This window comes from Pleurodeles waltl, chromosome 1_1 (genome assembly GCF_031143425.1).
Source record: "Pleurodeles waltl isolate 20211129_DDA chromosome 1_1, aPleWal1.hap1.20221129, whole genome shotgun sequence".
NCBI classification, from domain to species: domain Eukaryota; kingdom Metazoa; phylum Chordata; class Amphibia; order Caudata; family Salamandridae; genus Pleurodeles; species Pleurodeles waltl.
Genome location: NC_090436.1, coordinates 55,508,932 through 55,530,013, shown reverse-complemented (window position 1 = coordinate 55,530,013; position 21,082 = coordinate 55,508,932).

The following is a 21,082-nucleotide window of genomic DNA, read 5'->3' as shown; positions in this document are numbered from 1 at the left end:
TCGCTCCCCACCTCTAAAACTAAAAACTAAACAAAAACAAAACAAACAAAAAAATAAATTATCCCTGGTGCCTAGAGGTTTCTGCCCCCCCCGGGGGCAGAAAAGGCCTTTAAAAAATGCCCCCCCGAGCGACCCTTGCCCAAGGGGTCGCTCCCTTATGTCAATTTCATTTTGTAAATAAAATCCCTGGTGTCCAGTGGGCGTTTTGACAGCCGGATTGTTTTCAATCCAGCTGCCAAAACGCAGAGAGAGACTTCAAAGGGAAGGAAATAACTTTCCTTCCCTTTGAAGCCTCTCTCGGCCTCCCCCACGTGATCGGAAGAGAAATGCAAAGCATTCACCTGTCGACCAAACACCTTTCCTGATGCCCAATCCAGGGTTGCCTTCCTGTTATTCTATTTGACTGGAGACACGGCCACTTGGGCAATCCCTCTTGTGCGTGAAGACAGACCCCTGCTTTATAATTGGAGAAACTTTGTCTGAGAATTTGAAAGATAATTTGAAAGAGAGACCTTTTAGAATTGCGACAAGGCAATAGAGACTGAGGCCCTCATTACAACCCTGGCGGTCGGTATTAAAGCGGAGGTAAGACCGCCAACAGGCCAGCGGTAAAAAAAATGGAATCACGACCATGGTGGAAACCGCCAACATGCAGTCACTTTAACACTCCGACCGCTATGGGCTACAAACAAACAGCATGGCGGTCACCGCCAACAGACAGGCGGAAGACAATGTACCTCCCACCCTATCACAACACGGCTATCCGCCACCTTTTCCGGGGCGGAACCAACACGAACAAAAACATGGTGGAAACAGGACTTGGAAGGGGAAACACTCACCTCTACACAACCCACAACGACGCCATGAAGCCAGAACTCCAAATCCTCCCTGCAATAGCTTTCCTGCTCCTCTACCAGGAGCACGAACGACAGCGGCGACGACCACGTGAGTACTGCACCTACAACACAAGGGAGGGTGGAGGGAAAAAAGAGTGACACTCACACGCAGCACACAACACCCCCACCCTCACCCACAACAACACACACACCAATACATGCTGCAACATTAGATTTACACCCCCCAACCCCCCCTGGAAGAACGCAATGACAAAAGGAAATGATTGTAACGATTGTGATCAATAAAAATCCATTAGTCAAAACTTAAAATACAGTATAAACAATTATGTACATCAACCATACAAGTCCGGATAGTGCACCATTCATAGTCCGTGGACCACTGGGCCCAAAATGCATGGGCGAGGCCCACACTCGATACCAGACATCAAACGGAGAGAACACTGCTGGGGCATCAGATCGAAAGGAAACAGCCACCTCAGGGGGAATGGAAGTGGGAGGCACCTCAGCCGGATGAGTGCACGACGCCAGCTCCACGAAGGGCCTCCATGCCCATTGATGTATCCTGGGGAGTGCAAAGCCACAGTCTCTCAAGTCTTTTCAGTGGGTGGTTTGCCCATTGCTTTATCCTGGGGAGTGCAAAGCCACAGTCTCTCAAGTCTTTTCAGTGGGTGGTTTGCCCACTGCTTTCTCCTGGGGAGTGCAAAGCCAGAGTCTCTCAAGTGGATGCCTTTCTCCACTGGTTCTGGAGGGGGCTTTGTGCCGAGAGTGTTTCATCCTGCCAAGGACTGAGGTAGTGGATGTGAATCTCCACTGGTTCTGGAGGGGGCTTGGTGCCCAGAGTGCTTCATCCTGCCAAGGACTGAGGTAGTGGATGTATCTCTCCACTGGTTCTGGAGGGGGCTTGGTGCCCAGAGTGCTTCATCCTGCCAAGGACTGAGGTAGTGGGTGTGACACTCCACTGACGGTGGTGCAACATGCAAGCTGGCCAGGATCCTGGAACTGACCACCAGCCTCGTATGACTGACCACTGGGGATGGCAGCCATGTCTGCAGTGGTGCCACTGGCTCAGGATGTCCCAGGCCGATGGCGGTGCTTGGGGTGGTGTCAGTAGCGGCGGTGCTTGCAGCAGACTCTGTGGCATCGGTGCTTGCTGCGGACTCTGTGGCATCGGTGCTGGCGGCGGGCTCTGTGGAAATGGTGCTGGCGGCGGGCTCTGAGGAAACGGTGCTGGCGGCGGTCTTTGTGGCGGCGGTGCTGGTGGAGGGCTCACTGACTGCGTTGCTGGTGGCGGGCTCACTGACTGCGGTGCTGGTGGCGGTCTTTGTGGCGGCGGTGCTGGTGGCGGGCTCAGTGTCTGCGGTGCTGGTGGCGGGCTACGTGTCTACGGTGCTGGCGGCAGTGTCTGTGGCGGTGGTACAGGTGGCGGTCCTGGTGGCGGTCTTGTCCGCTGTGCAGGTTGGTGTTGACGTGGACCTGCCTTTGATTTTCTGGCCCTTCCCCACCTTGGATGGTGCCGCAGCTGTCTTGGCACTTTCCACTTTTGTTTTGCCTGAGCCCTTGGTGGCAGGTGTTTTCGCCTTCTCCCTCCCAGATGTGGGCAACTTTTTCAGTTTTGGAGGTGGGGGAATGTCCTTGCCCTCGCTCCTTGGGACACTGGCAGTCCTGTTGCTTGGCGCACTCCAAAATCCTCCTATTGCTGGCTGGAAGAGGTAGTGGATGTAGGAGGTGTACGTTTGCTGACTTTGGGTGACGGTGCATTGCCTGGAGGCTGTTTTGAGGTGGATGGCTGTTGGGTGGGTGTGTGGCTGTGTTTGTGTACTTTGGGAGGAGGGCTCACTGACACACTGGGAGAGGACACATGTGATGTGTGAATGGTGGCGGGGTGGTGAGTGCACATGAGCGGTGTGTGGTGATGGGCGTGCCGGTGATGGAGGTAGTGGCTAAAGATGTAGTGCATGCAGGTGTGAGTGGAGACGAGACAGGGAGGGAGGAGGGAGACGTGGTTAAGGGGGACACAGTGGAGGCAGTGGATGTTGGTATGTCTGCATGGGTACGATGCTTGTGTGAGTGCCTGTGGGATGTGTGGTGCCTATGTTTGCCTGAGCCACCCTAGTGTGTTGAGGTGTGTGCATGCTGGTCTGACAGTGTGCTTGGGATAGGCTGAGGTGCAGGGGATTGGGTCTGGGTGGAGGAGGTTGGAGGGGGGAGGCTGGACACAGGGACAATGGCTGCCATCAGTGCAGAGGCCAGAGCCTGAAATGCTTGCTGTTGGGTTGCCTGGCCAGAATGAGTGCCCTCCAGGTATGCATTTGTTTGTTGCAAATGCCTCTCTACACCCTTATGGCATTCAGAATGGTAGACTGCCCAAAAGTGAGGGATCTCAGGAGGTCAATAGCCTCCTCACTGAGGGCAGCAGGGCTGACTGGGGCAGGGCCTGAGGTGCCTGGGGCGAAGGATATGCCCACCCTCCTGGGTGAGCGGCCACAGGATACACGCTGAGGGGCTGCTGGGAGGGCGTTGCTGGTAGGGGGGTGGCGGCTGTACCTGTAGAAGCGGTGGGCACAGAGGGGCCCGCCACCGCAAGGGAGCTCCCATCAGAGGAGGAGTCGGTGTCGCGGATCTCAGCTCCTGTCCCCGCTGTCGAGCTCCCCTCGCCCTCCGTCCCACTGGTGACTTCAGACTCTGTTGTCTCGCACTCCCGAGCCATGGGGGATGCAGCTCCCTCCTGCTCCGGTGGCACTGCTCCGACGCCTGATGATGCTAATGCACACAAGAACAGGGAGACCACAGAAAGGGGGGGAAGAAAGAAGAAAGACATGTTCACTGCATGCAATACCGCTACTGTTGGCGGACACTACAGACACAGCAGCCCTCTGCACTATCCCATGCACTTAGAGTTCCCTAATTAATCACAGGGACATGGGGTACAAGGCCTATGCCCGATTGCTGCACACATGTAAGTCACAGGAGCCTGACTAGGTGTAGACGGCTCTTACCACTGGTGGGGTTGGGGTGCCCCATAGCCTGCCTCACAAAGGGTCCTTGCCTACAAAGCTCACCCTGGCCTAGGGTAACCCACTGCCCACCTCCCACACCTCGTAATGCGCGCAGAGTCAGATGGATGGGATGGTACTCACCCCCTTGTGGCTGCTGTGATGCCCTCAAGCACCCATCCAACTCCGGATACGCCACTGCCAGGATCTGGAACATCAGGGGGGTCATGGTGCGACGGGCACCCCTCCCGCGTTGGGAGTGCATTCCCAGCTGGGCCTCCGCCGTCTTCTTGCTGCAGCGGCGAATGTCCTCCCATCTTTTCCCGCAGTGGGTGCTCCGTCTGTGGTGGACCCCCAGGGTCCGGATGTCCTTGGTGATGGCACGCCAAATATCCTTCTTCTGGTGGGCGCTGACCTAGAGGAATAGTACAGTGGAAAAGGATGATCTTTAACCGTCTGGACCGTCACAATCATTGGCCCACATTCCCACCCTTGCCCTGACGCACATACACTCACCGTCTGCTCATGCAGGCCTCAGTCCCCCCCTAAGGCAGGGTGCACTATGCCATAGGTGAGGGCATGAGCACCATGCCCCTACAGTGCCTAAGCAAAACCTTAGACATTGTAAGCGCAGGGTAGCCATAAGAGTATATTGTCTGGGAGTCTGTCATCAACGAACTCCACAGCACCATAATGGCTACACTGAAAACTGGGATGTTTGGTATCAAACTTCTCAGCACAATAAATGCACACTGATGCCAGTGTACATTTTATTGTGAAATACACCCCAGAGGGCATCTTAGTGATGCCCCCTGAAATCATACCCGACTACCAGTGTGGGCTGACTAGTTTTAGCAGCCTGCCACATACCAGACATGTTGCTGGCCACATGGGGAGAGTGCCTTTGTCACTCTGTGGCTAGTAACAAAGCCTGTACTGGGTGGAGGTGCTTCTCACCTCCCCCTGCAGGCACTGTAACACCTGGCGGTGAGCCTCAAAGGCTCACGACCTTTGTTACAGCACCCCAGGGCACTCCAGCTAGTGGAGTTGCCCGCCCCCTCCGGCCACGGCCCCACTTTTGGCGGCAAGGCCGGAGGAGATAATGAGAAAAACAAAGAGGAGTCACTGGCCAGTCAGGACAGCCCCTAAGGTGTCCTGAGCTGAGGTGACTCTGACTTTTAGAAATCCTCCATCTTGGAGATGGCGGATTCCCCCAATAGGATTAGGGATGTGCCCCCCCCTCAGGAAGGAGGCACAAAGAGGGTGTTGCCACCCTCAGGGCTAGTAGCCATTAGCTACTAACCCCCAGACCTAAACACACCCCTAAATCGAGTATTTAGGGGCTCCCAGAGCCTAGGTAACCAGATTCCTTCAACCTAAGACGAAGAAGGACTGCTGAGTTGAAAAACCTGCAGAGAAGACGGAGACACCAACTGCTTTGGCCCCAGCTCTACCGGCCTGTCTCCCCACTTCAAAAGAACTGCTACAGCGATGCGTTCCACAGGGTCCAGCAACCTCTGAAGCCTCAGAGGACTACCCTGCATCTAAAAGGACCAAGAACTCCTGAGGAAAGCGGCTCTGCTGAAAGAAAGAACATCTTTGCAACAAAGAAGCAACTTTGAAAGAATACACGTTTCCCGCCGGAAGCGTGAGACTTTGCACTCTGCACCCGATGCCCCCGGCTCGACTTGTGGAGAACAAACACTACAGGGAGGACTCCCCGGCGACTGCAAGCCCGTGAGTAGCCAGAGTTGACCCCCCTGAACCCCCACAGCTACGCCTGCAGAGGGAATCCAGAGGCTCCCCCTGACCGCGACTGCCTGCTTCAAAGACCCGACGCCTGGTAAGGACACTGCACCCGCAGCCCCCAGGACCTGAAGGATCCGACCTCCAGTGCAGGAGCGACCCCCAGGTGGCCCTCTCCCTTTCCCAGGTGGTGGCTACCCCGAGGAGCCCCTCCCTTGCCTGCCTGCATCGCTGAAGAGACCCCTTGGTCTCCCATTGAACTCCATTGCAAACCCGAAGCCTGTTTGCACACTGCACCCGGCCGCCCCGTGCCGCTGAGGGTGTACTTTTTGTGCTGACTTGTGTCCCTCTCTGTGCCCTGCAAAACCCCCCTGGTCTGCCCTCTGAAGACGCAGGCACTTACCTGCTGGCAGACTAGAACCTGGGCACCCCCTTCTCCATTGAAGCCTATGCGTTTTGGGCACTACTTTGACCTCTGCACCTGACCGGCCCTGAGCTGCTGGTGTGGTAACTTTGGGGTTGCTCTGAACCCCCAACGGTGGGCTACCTTGGACCCAACTTTGAACCCTGTAGGTGGTTTACTTACCTGCAAAACTAACAAACACTTACCTCCCCCAGGAACTGTTGAAAATTGCACTGTGTCCAGTTTTAAAATAGCTTATTGCCATTTGTGTGAAAACTGTATATGCTATTTTGCTAATTCAAAGTTCCTAATGTTCCTAAGTGAAATACCTTTCATTTAAAGTATTGTTTGTAAATTTTGAACCTGTGGTTCTTAAAATAAACTAAGAAAATATATTTTTCTATATAAAAACCTATTGGCCTGGAATTGTCTTTGAGTGTGTGTTCCCCATTTATTGCCTGTGTGTCTACAACAAATGCTTAACACGACCCTTTGATAAGCCTACTGCTCGACCACACTACCACAAAATAGAGCATTAGAATTATCTCTTTTTGCCACTATCTTACCTCTAAGGGGAACCCTTGCTATTTCTTACTTTGAAATAGTGCATACAGAGCCAACTTCCTACACAATGATTCCTAGGTTTTGCAAACTTCTATTGCAGGGTCATAGATCATTTTTCACAGACAGTGGCACCAATCACCAAGCTCTTACGAAAGAAAGAACCATTTGTATGGTCTCCAGAATCTGACAAGGCTTTTTCAACCTTAAAGGAAGCTTTCTCCACTGCTCCAGTCTTGACTCACCCAGATACTGAACGTCCGTTTGTAGTGGAAGCAGATGCTTCAGATGTAGCAATTGGTGTGGTGTTATCACAGCGCAGTAAAGATACTGGTCAGCTACACCCTGTAGCCTACATGTCTTGAAAACTGAACAAAGCTGAAAGAAACTATGTCATTGCTGAGAAAGAGCTTCTAGCCATCCGTGATGCCTTCAAAGAGTGGAGACACTATTGGCTAGGTGCCAAGTACACTATCACAGTATATACAGATCATCGCAATCTACAGTTCATGAGTTCAGCTAGACTTTTGACTCCTCGACAATTACAGTGGATGCTGTTTTTTGCCGAGTTTGATTTTGTGGTAACCTTCCGTCCCTGTAAAGACAATCGCATAGCGGATGCCTTGTCCAGACAAGATTCTACCATGTTACACACAATTCAGCCCCCACGAGCTATCATTGCTCCAGAAAAAAATCCTCTGTATCATCAAAACAGAAGACTTTTTTGAAGAGATTCGTAATTCTTTCACCATTGAAAAATGGCAGAAATGGGCTCAAGCAGATCCCAAAAGATCAATCAAACAAGGCCTACCTTTTCATGATGCATGCTTATTTGTTCCAACTACCAAGTGGTGCAAATTAGTGTTTCATTGGTTACACGTTATACTTACGGCAGGTCATCCAGGTATTCGTAAGACTCTTGGATTAACACAACAATACTTTTGGTGGCCTACTTTGACAAAAGACGTCAAGCAAATGGTGCAGAACTGTGAAGTTTGTGCTTGCATAAAGACAAGTCATTCAAAACCAAAAAGGCTGTTACATCCTCTTCCAACTCTAGTCCGATGTTGGGAACACATATCATTAGACTTTATTACAGGACTGCCAGTTGTTCAATTTCACTAAGTAATCCTTGTGGTGGTAGATAGTCTCACAAAATATGCACATTTCATTGCTTGCAGGAAATTGCCTACTTCCAGTGAATTGGCAACAATACTTTTGAATTGAGTGGTTCGTTATCATGGATTACCAAAAGTGATTCTCTCCGATCGAGGATCACAATTTGCCTCTAACTTCTGAAAGACATGGTGCAAAACGCTGCAAGTTACATCTACACTATCTACCAGCCATCATCCTCAAACAGATGGCCAAACTGAAAGATTCAATCAAACATTGAAACAATATCTGCATGCTTACACTGAAAAAGCACTTCATTCTTGGAAATCAATGCTTTGGTTAGCTGAACTGGCCTACAATAACTCACATCATACTTCCACTGGCGCAACGCCCTTTTTTGTTCTATTTGGCTACCATACTGCTACCTTGCCAATCACAATTCCACAAGAAAGTTCACTTACAACAGCGGTGTCAGAAACAATACGACAACTCCATCAAACCCAGAAACAAATCCAACAACATCTAGATAAAGCAAAAAAAAAGTATAAAAAACATTATGACAAAAAACATTGTGAAGGACCACAATATCAGCCAGGAGACAGAGGTGGTCATTATAACATTGGCAGTAAAAGCCGCTTACCGGCGTGCAGAAGACCGCCAACACACCACTGCGGCTGTGGAAATCTGCCACAGCTATTATGACCCACAGCTCAGAATCCGCCAAAATTCAGACACCAACACAAGTCCGCCACACCAAAGGTCAGTGATAAACTGGCGAAAACAAAACCTCCACCATCACGCCAACAGAAATACGCCAACACTATCACGACCCACGAATCCACGCGGCGGTCATTCAACCGCGGTATTCCATTGGCGGTACACACCGCCGCGCTCAAATTACACACGCTCCTACAAAACACAGCCACAACGGACAAGTCAAAATACACACACCTGATACACATACACACACCACTCCGACACACCCAATACAATATAAAACACATACCCACATCACCCACAAACCCTTACGACAACAAAGCACGAACGAAGGCCCGGGAGAGACACCACCATCAACAACACTAGCATCCACAGGCACACAACACCATCACCCACAGAACTTCCAAGCACGGCACACTACACACCACTACATATCAGCACACTTATCACCCCACACACCACCCCACACATTACTTACACCACCCCATGGCACGGCAAAGACACCCCAGGTTCTCGGAGGAGGAGCTCAGGGTCATGGTGGAGGAAATCGTCCGGGTAGAGCCACAGCTATTTGGAGCACAGGTGCAGCACACCTCAATTGCAAGGAAGATGGAGCTATGGTGAAGAATAGTGGACAGGGTCAACGCAGTGGGACAGCACCCAAGAAATCGGGAGGACATCAGGAAGAGGTGGAACGAACTATGGGGGAAGATGCGTTCCATGGTCTCAAGACACCACCTGGCGGTTCAGCGGACTGGCGGCGGACCCCCACCTCCTCCCCCACAACTAACAACATGGGAGGAGCAGGTCTTGGCGATTCTGCATCCTGAGGGCCTCGCAGGAGTAGGTGGAGGAATGGACTCTGGTAAGTCAAATCTTATCTATTACATCCCCCACCCTACCTGCATGCCAGAACATACCCCCACGCTCACCCTCACCCCCATCACTCTAACTCCTCACAAATGTCCCAACATCACAAACCACACATCCTAACACCAAGCCCTGCATGCAACAACAAAGCATGGACACCCATCACCAAAGCATGGCCACTGCACATACCCATACACCCCCCTAAAACCACCATGACACAATGTCCCACACAGGAATGCAAGCACTGGGGTACACGGTCACCCACCCATTGCACACCATGACACACACAGATGTAATAATCATCCTTTTATACCTCTGCAGGACCGCTACCCAACGTCACTGGACAGGAGGGTCCACACATGTCCACACCACCAACAGAAGAGGCACACAGTGATGACAGCACCTCTGTCCAACTGGATCTAGATGACCAGCCTGGCCCATCGGGGACCTTGGGACAGTCGGTTCCCCACACCCAGTCACAGGCCACCACAGAGCTTCCCTCCTCTGGAAACACCAACACCCACCCACCCAGCGGGCCCATACCTCCGTCCCCAGGACACGTCAATCAGCTGTGTGTCCACCACTACAGGAAACCCAGGCTAACCCACCACCCCAACAACAACAGGGACCTGGTGGCAGTGGTAGTGGGCACACGGTCCAGGGGACGGAGGCCCAGGAACTCAGGGGAACTGGGAGGGCTGCTGTGCGACAGGGGGCGGACAGGCCCAGGGAACCCACTCTCCACGAGGCCCTCTCCTCCATCATGGCAGCCTACTACCACTCCCAGGAGACGATGGCAACAGTACTAGCCAAGTTTCAGGATACCCAGCGCCTGCAGGAGGAACAGTATATGGGCTTCAGGGAGGAACTCAGAGCCATCAATTCCACCCTGGCACCATCCTAGGGGTGCTGAAGGAAGTTCTCAACACCAGGAGGGACACTGTAGCACTACAAGGGGCCCCTGACACTAGCATGGACGATGAACTGGCCACCACCTCCGCCGGCGCTAGTGGACAGGAGGCACCGCCACAGGACCACCACACCAGCACCCCACCCCCTGCAGAGGGAGAACCACCTCGCAAACAGTCCCTGAGATCCAGGACAAAAACAGAGAACGATGCCAAGACCCCCACCAAGAAATGAAACCACCCTGATTGTCATCCTACTGTCCCACTTTGTCACCCTTTCCATCCTAAACTGCACCAGCTCCACTTCCTATGCCCATATGGGCAATGCACCTGTGAGACTAATAGACTGGACTCTGCCATGGACATTCCTCCGCCATCACCCCTCACTATTTTACAACCCCCTCCAATATTGAGCACTTAAATAAACACCCTTAAAGCACAAAACAATCTGGAGTTTGTCTGTGATTTCGGAATACTGTATTAGCAATAACTGTAGCAAAAAGATTTTTCATTGGTAATGTCAACATACATATGTCACACAGTTCTAGTCCAAGAAGAATCAAAGCAGATGTCACACAGTGGGACCCACATCTGTGAAATCGTAAGGAAAAGTGACAACTCAGTGACCATACACTGGGTGAAAATGACAAACAGTAAAGAGGCAGTAGTGTTTAAGTACATGTAGTAGGCAGGTCTGTATTCTTACCTGTGTGTCACTGGAAAAATTGCTGGATCACTGAGTCCCTGTTGTCCATGTTTTCTTCCTCTGCTTCCTCGTCTTCACTGTCCACAGGCTCCACAGCTGCCACAACAACACCATCTGGACCATCCTCCTGCAGAAAAGGCACCTGTAGTCGCAAAGCATACAGCAGGCCACAATGATCTGGCACACCTTCCTTGGTGAGTAGAACAGGGATCCACCTGTCTTATGGAGGCACCTGAACCTGGCCTTCAGGAGGCTGAAGGTCTGCTCGATCACCCTCCTAGTTAGCCCATGGGCCTCATTGTAGCGTTCCTCTGCCCTTGTCCAGGGATTCCTCACTGGGGTCAGTAGCCATGACAGGTTGGGGTAACCAGAGTCACCTGCAAATGGCGAGGGACAACTGTTAGACACACACTAACCTGGAGGGATATCCCCGACCCAGACAACCATTCCCACTGACTAGCTTCCAGGTGCTCACCTAATAGCCACACACGGTGCCTCTGGAGTTGACCCATCACTTAAGGGATGCTGCTATTCCGCAGGATGTAGGCGTCATGCACTGAGTTAGGGAACATGGCATTCACATGGGAGATGTACTGGTCTGCCAAACATACCATCTGTACATTCATCAAATGATAACTCTTACGGTTTCTGTACACCTTTTCACTCCTGTGGGGGGGTACCAAAGCCACATGTGTCCCATCAATGGCACCTATGAAGTTGGGGATATCACCTTTCACTGTAGGCAAATCCTCCACCTGAGGGAAAACGATGTAGCTCTGCATGTGTTTCAGCAGGGCAGACAACACTCTGGACAACACGTTGGAAAACATAGGCTGGGACATGCCTGATGCTATGGCCACTGTTGTTTGAAATGACCTACTTGCAAGGAAATGGAGCACTGACAGCACCTGCACTTGAGGGGGGATTCCTGTGGGATGGCGGATAGCTGACATCAGGTCTGGCTCCAACTGGGTACACAGTTCCTGGATTGTGGCACGGTCAAGCCTGTATGTGATTATCACATGTCTTTCCTCCATTCGCAACAGGTCCACCAACAATCGGTACACCGGAAGATGCCGCCATCTCCTCACATGTCCCAGCGGACGGTGCCTATGAAGGACAACAGTGAGCACAGAGTCAAACAACTCAGAGGTACATACCTACAGCATACACAGAGCACCATTCGTAATAAAAAAAGTGGCCTGAATGTGTGTTGAGTCTAGGCCTAGGTATGTGTGACGCAGTTGAAATTGTAGGCATGTGGGCCCCTGAAATGGCGGCTGCCTGACCTGTAAAGTGGGACAGTGGGATGTGAGGTAACTGCGCTGGCGTTGTACACCGTCGCGGTAGGCGGTCGAAGACCGCGGCACAATGCTGCATTGGTTAACATTGGACCCTATGGGTCCCAGGAGCCAATGACGATGTACGCCGGCGGTGACGGTACGCACCGCCGCGGACGTGACCGCCATTTTCTATCTGTTCAAACACTCGATACCTGATCTTCAACAGGAGAGGACCTACACTGCAAGTGCTGCTGTGACCTCGGTCTGGAAAAGACAATGGCTCGAGTGTCTGGGGAAAGGGCCCCTGCCTTCACATCGGAGGAGTTGGAGAAACTCGTGGACGGGGTCCTTTCCAGTACACGCTACTCTACGGTCCTCCAGACAAACAGGTAAGTACACTGGGAGCATACTGTATGGGCTATGCCTGTGTGGAGAGGGGTGGATGTAAGAAGGGGGGGAGAGTGTGGTGTGCATGAAATGATGGTGAGTGCATGTGCCACATGGCAAGGGTAGGGATGGGGGCCAATCACTTTGACGGTAATTACTTTCTCTTCCCCCTGTACAAATCATGTAGGTCAGCGCCCACCAGAAAAAAGATATTTGGCGTGCCATCACCAAGGACGTCCGGACCCTGGGGGTCAACCACAGACGGAGCACTCACTGCCGGAAAAGATGGGAGGACATTCGCCGCTGGAGCAAGAAGACAGCGGAGGCTCAGCTGGGGATGGCCTCCCAACGTGGGAGGGGTGCCCGTCGCACCATGACCCCCCTGATGTTCAGGATCCTGGCGGTGGCGTACCCGGAGTTGGATGGGTGCTTGAGGGCATCACAGCAGCCACAAGGGGGTGAGTACACTCGCATTCTGCTGATTTTGCACGCAGTGGAGGTGTCTTTGTGGGTTTCCCAGGGTGAGTTCCGTAGGCAAGGTCCCTCCGTAAGGCATGCCATGTGGCACCCCACTGCACCTCTGTAGAGTGCCAACTACACCTAGTCATGCCCCTGTGTCATCCATGTGTGCAGATGTCGTCCATAGCCTAGTAGGCCATTTCCCAGGAATTGAACAGTGGAGCCCAAGAGCGCGGCGTAGTGCAGGGGGCTTCTGTGTCTGTTGTGTCCACCAACGGTAGCGGTAATGCATGCACTCAACATGTCTTTCTTCTGTCGCCCCCCTACCTTTTTGTGGTCTCCCTGTTCTTGTGTGCATTAGCATCATCAGACGAAGGAGCAGTGGCACCGGAGCACGAGGAGGCTGCATCCCACATGGCCATGGAGGGCCACACAACGGACTCGGACTTCACCAGTGGGACGGAGGGCGAGGGGAGCTCCGCGGCAGGGACAGGAGCTGAGACCAGTGACACGGACTCGTCCTCTGATGGGAGCTCCCTTGTGGAGGCGGCAACATCTGTGCCCCCCCATCTACAGGTACAGCCGCCACCCCCCCTTCCAGCACCGCCCTCCCAGCAGCCCCTCAGCCTTTGCCCCGTGCCTGCTCACCCGGGAGGGTGGGCATCACCTTCGCCCCAAGCACCTCAGGCCCTGCCCCAGTCACCCCTGCTGCCCTCAGTGAGGAGGCCATTGACCTCCTCAGGTCCCTCACTGTTGGGCAGTCTACCATTTTGAATGCCATCCAGGGTGTAGAAAGGCAGTTGCAACAAACAAATGCATTCCTGGAGGGCATTCATTCTGGTCAGGCGGCCCTTCAGCGAGCTTTTCAGACTCTGGCCTCAGCACTGATGGCAGCCATTGTCCCTGTGTCTAGCCTCCCCCCTCCAACTTCCTCCACCCAGACCCAATCCCCTGTACCTCAGCCTATCCCAAGCACACCTACAGACCAACATGCACACACGTAAACACACAAGGGAAGCTCAGGCAAACATAAGCACCACACATCCCACAGGCACTCACGCAAGCAGCACACACATGCAGACACACCAACATCCACTGCCTCCACTGTGTCCCCCTCCTCCTCGTCTCCCTCCTCCCTCCCTGTCTCGTCTACACTCACACCTGCATGCACTACCTCTACAGCCACTACTACAATCACCAGCATACCCACCACCACACCCCACTCACGTGCAGTCACCACCCCCACTACCATTCACACTTCCCCTGTGTCCTCTCCCAGTGTGTCTGTGACGCCCCCTCCCAAGATACACAAACGCAGGCACACACCCACCCAACAGCCATCCACCTCACGACAGCCTCCAGCGCATGCACCTTCACCCAAAGTCAACAAACGAACACCTCCTACAACCACAACCTCTTCCTCCACTCCCAAACCCCCTCCAGCTACCCGTCCCAGTGTGTCCAAAAAACGTTTCCTGTCCAACCTTGACTTCTTTCCCACACCTCCCCCACCCGTCCATCTCCTAGGTCCCGAACTGGCACCTCAGCCACAACATCTCTGGGACCAGTGGTGCCTGTAGTCACCAGAATCTGGAGTGCACTGGCCACCAGGGCAGCCAGTGTGGCACAGAGCCACAGCACAGACAGTACCCCACCTGTGAAGCATCAGAAGTTGACCAGTGCCGGCGGGTGAGGGGGAAGAAAAGCCGCTCCCAGGGGTACAGGTGGGAGTGTGGAGTCAGCTGCGACACCTTCCAAGGTGGGGAAAGGGCACAAGAAAGTCAGCAAGTCTGGGAAGAGCAGCACGGCGGAGAAGAACGTCATCATCCCAGCTGCCCAGGAGGCCACCACCAGCACCAGCCCAGCTGCCCAGGAGACCACTGCCAGCACCAGCCCAGCTGCCCAGGAGGCCACCAACAGCACAAGCCCAGCTGCCCAGGAGGCCACCGCCAGCACAAGCCCAGCTGCCCAGGAGGCCACCGCCAGCACCAGCCCAGCTGCCCAGGAGGCCACCGCCAGCACAAGCCCAGCTGCCCAGGAGGCCACCGCCAGCACCAGCCCAGCTGCCCAGGAGGCCCCCGCCAGCACCAGCCCAGCTGCCCAGGAGGCCACCGCCAGCACCAGCCCAGCTGCCCAGGAGGCCAGCACAAGCCCAGCTGCCCAGGAGGCCACCGCCAGCACAAGCCCAGCTGCCCAGGAGGCCACCGCCAGCACCAGCCCCGCTGGGCCATGAAGGACCGCCAGCAGCTGAATCCCTGCAATGGACACCGCCGCCTCAAGAACCGCTGAACAGGGCACCGCCGCCTCAAGAACCGATGAACAGGGCACCGCCGTCTCATCCACTGCTGAACAGGGCACCGCCGCCTCAAGAACCGTTGAACAGGGCACGCTGCCTTAAGGACCGCTGAACAGGGCATCGCCGCCTCAAGAACCGCTGAACAGGGCACCGCCGCCTCATGCACCGCTGAACAGGGCACAGCCGTCTCATGCACAGCTGAACAGGGCTACGCCACCTCAAGAACCGCTGAACAGGGCACCGCCGCCTCAAGCACCTCTGAACAGGGCACTGCCGTCTCATGCACTGCTGAACAGGGCACCGCCGGCTCAAGAACCGAGGAACAGGCACTGCCGCCTCAAGAACCGCTGAACAGTGCACCTCCACCTCAAGAACCGCTGAACAGGGTACCGCCGCCTCATGCACGGCTGAACAGGGCACCGCCGCCTCAAGAACCGCTAAACCGGGCACCGCCGCCTCATGCACCGCTGAACAGGGCACCGCCGCCTCAAGAACCGCTGAACAGGGCACCGCCGCCTCAAGCACCGCTGAACAGGGCCCCACCGTCCCATGGACCGCTGAACAGGATACCACCGGCTCGAGAACTGCTGAACAGGCCACCGCCGCCTCAAGCACCACTGGCCCATGAGCGCCAAGGGCACTGACGCTACTGAGTCCGTCACAGGCAGAAAGAAGCACTCTGGGCATCATGCCCCCTCCAGAACCAGTGGAGATTGACATCCACTACCTCTGTCCTTAGCAGGTTGAAGCACTCTGGGCACCATGCCTCCTGCAGAACCAGTGGAGATTGACATCCACTACCTCAGTCCTTAGCAGGATGAAGCACTCTGGGCTCCATGCCCCCTCCAGAACCAGTGGAGATTGACCTCCACTACCTCTGTCCTTAGCAGGATGCAGCACTCTGGGCACCATGCCCCCTCCAGAACCAGTGGAGACTCTTATCCACTTGAGAGACTGTGGCTTTGCACTCCCCAGGATTGAACAGTGGGCAACCCACCCACTGTATAGACTTGAGAGACTGTGGATTTGCACTCCCCAGGATTGAACAGTGGGCAACCCACCCACTGTAGAGACTTGAGAGACTGTGGCTTTGCACTCCCCAGGATGGAACAGTGGGCAAACCACCCACTGTATAGACTTGAGAGACTGTGGCTTTGCACTCCCCAGGGTTGAACAGTGGGCAACCCACCCACTGTAGAGACTTGAGAGACTGTGGCTTTGCACTCCCCAGGATGGAACAGTGGGCAAACCACCCACTGTATAGACTTGAGAGACTGTGGCTTTGCACTCCCCAGGATTGAACAGTGGGCAATAAGGTGGCGGATTGGTGGGTTGTAATAGTTTGGGCGGTACATTGTCTCCCGCCTGTCTGTTGGCGGTGACCGCCGCGCTGTTTGTTTGTACCGCGCTTTCATCGCCTAAACCCAGACAAACCAGGCCCTAGAGCGCGTTCGGGAGGAGGGAGTACTGTCAACATCAGGACAGTGCGCGCTCTACGGGCGACGTAATGCAAAAAGCCAATCCTTATGTAATGTAATAATTCATGCATTATGTGTTGATGCAGTATGTTAACCTTTTGCATTGCAGAGATTCATCTTGAAACATCATTAATGCTGTTTGCAATGTATTGATCATTTTCAAGGCTTTGCTGCAGGATTACAGGGTGTGGTTAGGGTGTGGTCCCTATTCTGAGCCTTTCTAGAATCCTTTCCTGCAGTCTGGCTGGGTGTGGCACATGGGCAGGGCCTGGGTCTATTTAAGGGATCCAGCCCAGCTCCACGTGCTCACTAGTCAGAGGTCCCGGTGCGGAGCAGCAGCATTTTCCTGAGCTCCTGTTCCGGAGGCCTACCTAGGATTTCCAGACCCTGTCCTCACTTCCTTGGTGACCTTCAAGCAGGGCGGTAAGGCGGAGGCCGGGTTAGGCCCTTTACTCTGTTTTCAGAAATACTCGAGTTTTGGGCCTTTTGGTGAAATCGCGTGTGCAATGTTTTTCTTGGCATTTAACTCTTGGAGTTCAGATCGGCAGAGTGCGTGACCATTTCATGGCATTTGAATGCCGGCAACAGTGTGCACGATTCATTCTTGGCATTTAACTCTTGCAGTTCAGATCGGCAGTGTGTGCAATCATTTCCTGGCATTTAAACCTTTATGGTTGAATCGGCAACAGTGTGCACGATTCATTCTTGGCATTTAACTCTTGCAGTTCAGATTGGCAGTGTGCACGATCATTTCCTGGCATATAAACCTTGATGGTTGAATCGGCAACAGTGTGCACGATTCATTCTTGGCATTTAACTTTTGCAGTTCAGATCGGCAGAGTGCACAACCGTATTTTGGCATTTAGAACTTGATGGTTGAATCGACAGCAGTGAGCGCGAGTCATTCTTGGAAATTAACCCTTGCAGTTCAGATCGGCAGAGTGCGCGATCATTTCATGGCATTTGAATCTTGATGTACGAATCGGCAACAGTGTGCACGATTCATTCTTGGCATTTAAATCTTGCAGTTCAGATCAGCAGTGTGTGCGATCATTTCCTGGCATTTAAACCTTGATAGTTGAATCGGCAACAGTGTGCACAATTTCTTCTTGGTATTTAACTCTTGCAGTTCAGATCTGCAGTGTGCACAATAATTTCCTGGCATATAAACCTTGATGGTTGAATCGGCAACAGTGTGCACGATTCATTCTTGGCATTTAACTTTTGCAGTTCAGATCAGCAGAGTGCGCAATCGTATTTTGGCATTTAGAACTTGATGGTTGAATCGACAGCAGTGAGCGCGATTCATTCTTGGAAATTAACCCTTGCAGTTCAGATCGGCAGAGTGCGCGATCGTATCTTGGCATTTAAACCTTGATGGTTGAACCGGCAGCAGTGTGCGTGATTCATTCTTGGCAATTAACCATTGCAGTTCAGATTGGCAGAGTGCGCAATCGCATCTTGACATTTAGACCTTGATAGTGAAACGGCAGCAGTGTGCGTGATTCTCTTGGCAATTAACCCTTGCAGCTCAGATCGGCAGAGTGTGCGATCATGTCTTGGCATTTAAATCTTGATGGTTGAATCAGCAGCAGAGTGCGTGATTCATTCTTAGTATTTAACCCTTGTGTTTCAGATCGGCAAAGTGTGCGATCATTTCCAGGCATTGAAATCTTGATGCACAGTTGTCACATCAATGTTGTACTGGTGCCACCTTAGGGGTGGCATTGTAATAGGGCTGCAAAGGGCTGACGTTGTTGGATTCGTTTTTACATCTTTCAAGGTGTGTTGAAATCATCAACAGATATTGTAAGTGGCAGACGGCATTCCTGTTAGTTGATGTTGAAGGATGTGTCCCTTCCTGCACATCCGTACTTGAACTTGCAACAGAGGCACCCCTACACCATGCTGAATGTGTGGTTATGTTGGCCATCATTTATTGGCCCATCACCAACAGTAGTAAAGGGATGCTTTGCATGTTAGTGACAACACACATCCCTGCACAATTGAAATGATGCAGCACAGTCCAGCAAGCTGGGCTGCTGCACTGCACTGCATCATTTCATCATACATGGGTAAATATGTGCCACATTTCCCAGACACTGACGTCATAGTGCTCCACCAGTACATATATTTATCATGACACTCCAGTGATGCAGTGCACTAGCTCATATTTACCATGCCAAGGAAAGGCACCTTGCATGCCTTATCATGGCCTGGTAATTATGTGCCCATTTTACACCTGGCACTGCATGTAGTTGGCTTTCTATGTGTATTACTGGGGGTATTCACATGCAACACATGTGTGACCCACCCAGCTTCTGATGCTTTCCTAATTTTTCACATATAGGTTTGCTTCAGTTTTGTCCAACAACTCAGGGGTGGGGAAGCAGTGACTAGGGTTGCCGTCTGAGATCTTTGTATGTCCTGGTAATTTAATTGTTCATTGTGTGTTGCATTGTGCATCACGCATACAGCACAATTTACCAGACAATGGTACATTGCTCCCGATACACCACTTTTCTTGCCCCCCCTTGCCTCACCTAACTACACCATGGTAGCAACATGTTTACAATACCGAACAGCATGTCTCACATTTCCATGGGTATGGCACTATTGTGGTGCTTTGCTGCATTAGCGCCATAAATGATGGCACTAGTGCAGTAATGCACAGGGAGGTCCATTGATTACAATGGGTGTGCCACTTGAACATCTGCCTTTGGCAGGCATTACAAATGACATCAAAAGATGGCTCAGGGAAATCTTGTAGATTTTTCTGCACCATTTTTTCAGCCTTCACTGAGTGGGAACGCCCCCCTTGCATACATCATATCTGGCACAGGCATATTGTGACGCAAGGATTTACAATGTGGAGCTCTGCATGCATTGCGCCACTTTTGTCATATGGAGAAAGAGGAATGGGCATTTTCAAGGCCACATTAGCATCAATGACAATTATGCAGTATGGAGCTAAGGCCTTGTAAATATGGCCCGTAGTGAGACGGAAAGATTACTTGTGCCTGATGTTATGCAGGAAGCTGTCCCTTTGTGCATAACACCAACCATCCCCACTACACAGGTACCCTTGCAGCATGGGCACATGACAGCAACTTGTACAGCAGTGCAGATGGTGATCACAGACATCACCCATATTTTGTGTACAAATCACATTTGTGCCCATTCCCAATGGTGCAGGAAGGCATATCCCAGTTCTTGCTGCCTCACCCTGCGCAACAGGCCTTGTACATGATGCCCAATGACTTTACAGATGGGCAGATGGTAAAGTTGCCACAGTGAAGGGAGAGATGTGAGGGCTCAGAAATGGTCTGTGCATATAGGGGGTGGGTCAGTGCCGATAACATGTTTAGCCATTATTGTGCCCCCATGCAACCCTTTTGCATGTATACAATGTGTCCTATGTGCCTCCCCCTTTTGCCATTTAGTAGTTACCAGATTTCCCCTACTGTACTTACCCTGCATTTGTGGTAGTTCTTGATACGCTGCACTGTCCTGTCCTGAGACTCCTATCACCAACTCCTCCTGCATGACCGCTGTCAGCATCTCCTCCAGCTCATCCAGCTGCTCCTGGAGTTCCGGACTTCCACCTCCTGTCTGCAGTGCTGCCTTTCCGTTGCTGGCCAGTTTCCCTTCAGTTCTGCACTTGCAATCATGCCAGTGCTTTTTATAATCGGTCACCGACCTCTTGACCTCAGCCACACTGCTGATTTTATCCACTATTGACTGCCATATGTCTCCTTCCAACCTACTGGCAATTCGGAGGTGACAAAGAGCTGATGTTGGTGCTCCGTCACCTCTGCGATCAAGATTTTGTTCTCCTTCTCAATAAAGTGACTCTTCCTCTTCCTTTTCCCCTTCTCTTTCAAGTCTGTCTGTCCATTCTGGCTTGTACTGGACACATTGGGGTCCCTCTGGGGTCTCTCCTGTCCTGCATTCTCCATCCTGGGTCCTCCTGGACGCTTTTGGCTCATAAAGGGTGCTAGCACGATTAGCGTAAAAAAAAGTGCCACCAAACATGCTAGCAACACTTTTGCAGCATTAGCGTCATTTTCCCTTATGACTTGTTGTGAAGGTTAGCGTCATTTTTTTTACGTTTTATAAATGTGGCACATGCATGGCGCTCACAAAAGTCGTTATACGGCATTAAAAATGTTGATGCACAACTGCTCTAGCGCAGTTGGGCGTTATTTTTCATAAATATGGGCCTAAGTCCGAAGTTAAAAATCTTCACTGCGGCCTCACTCCCCAGCTATCCGACGACCTTGCTTCCTCCTTAGACACTCC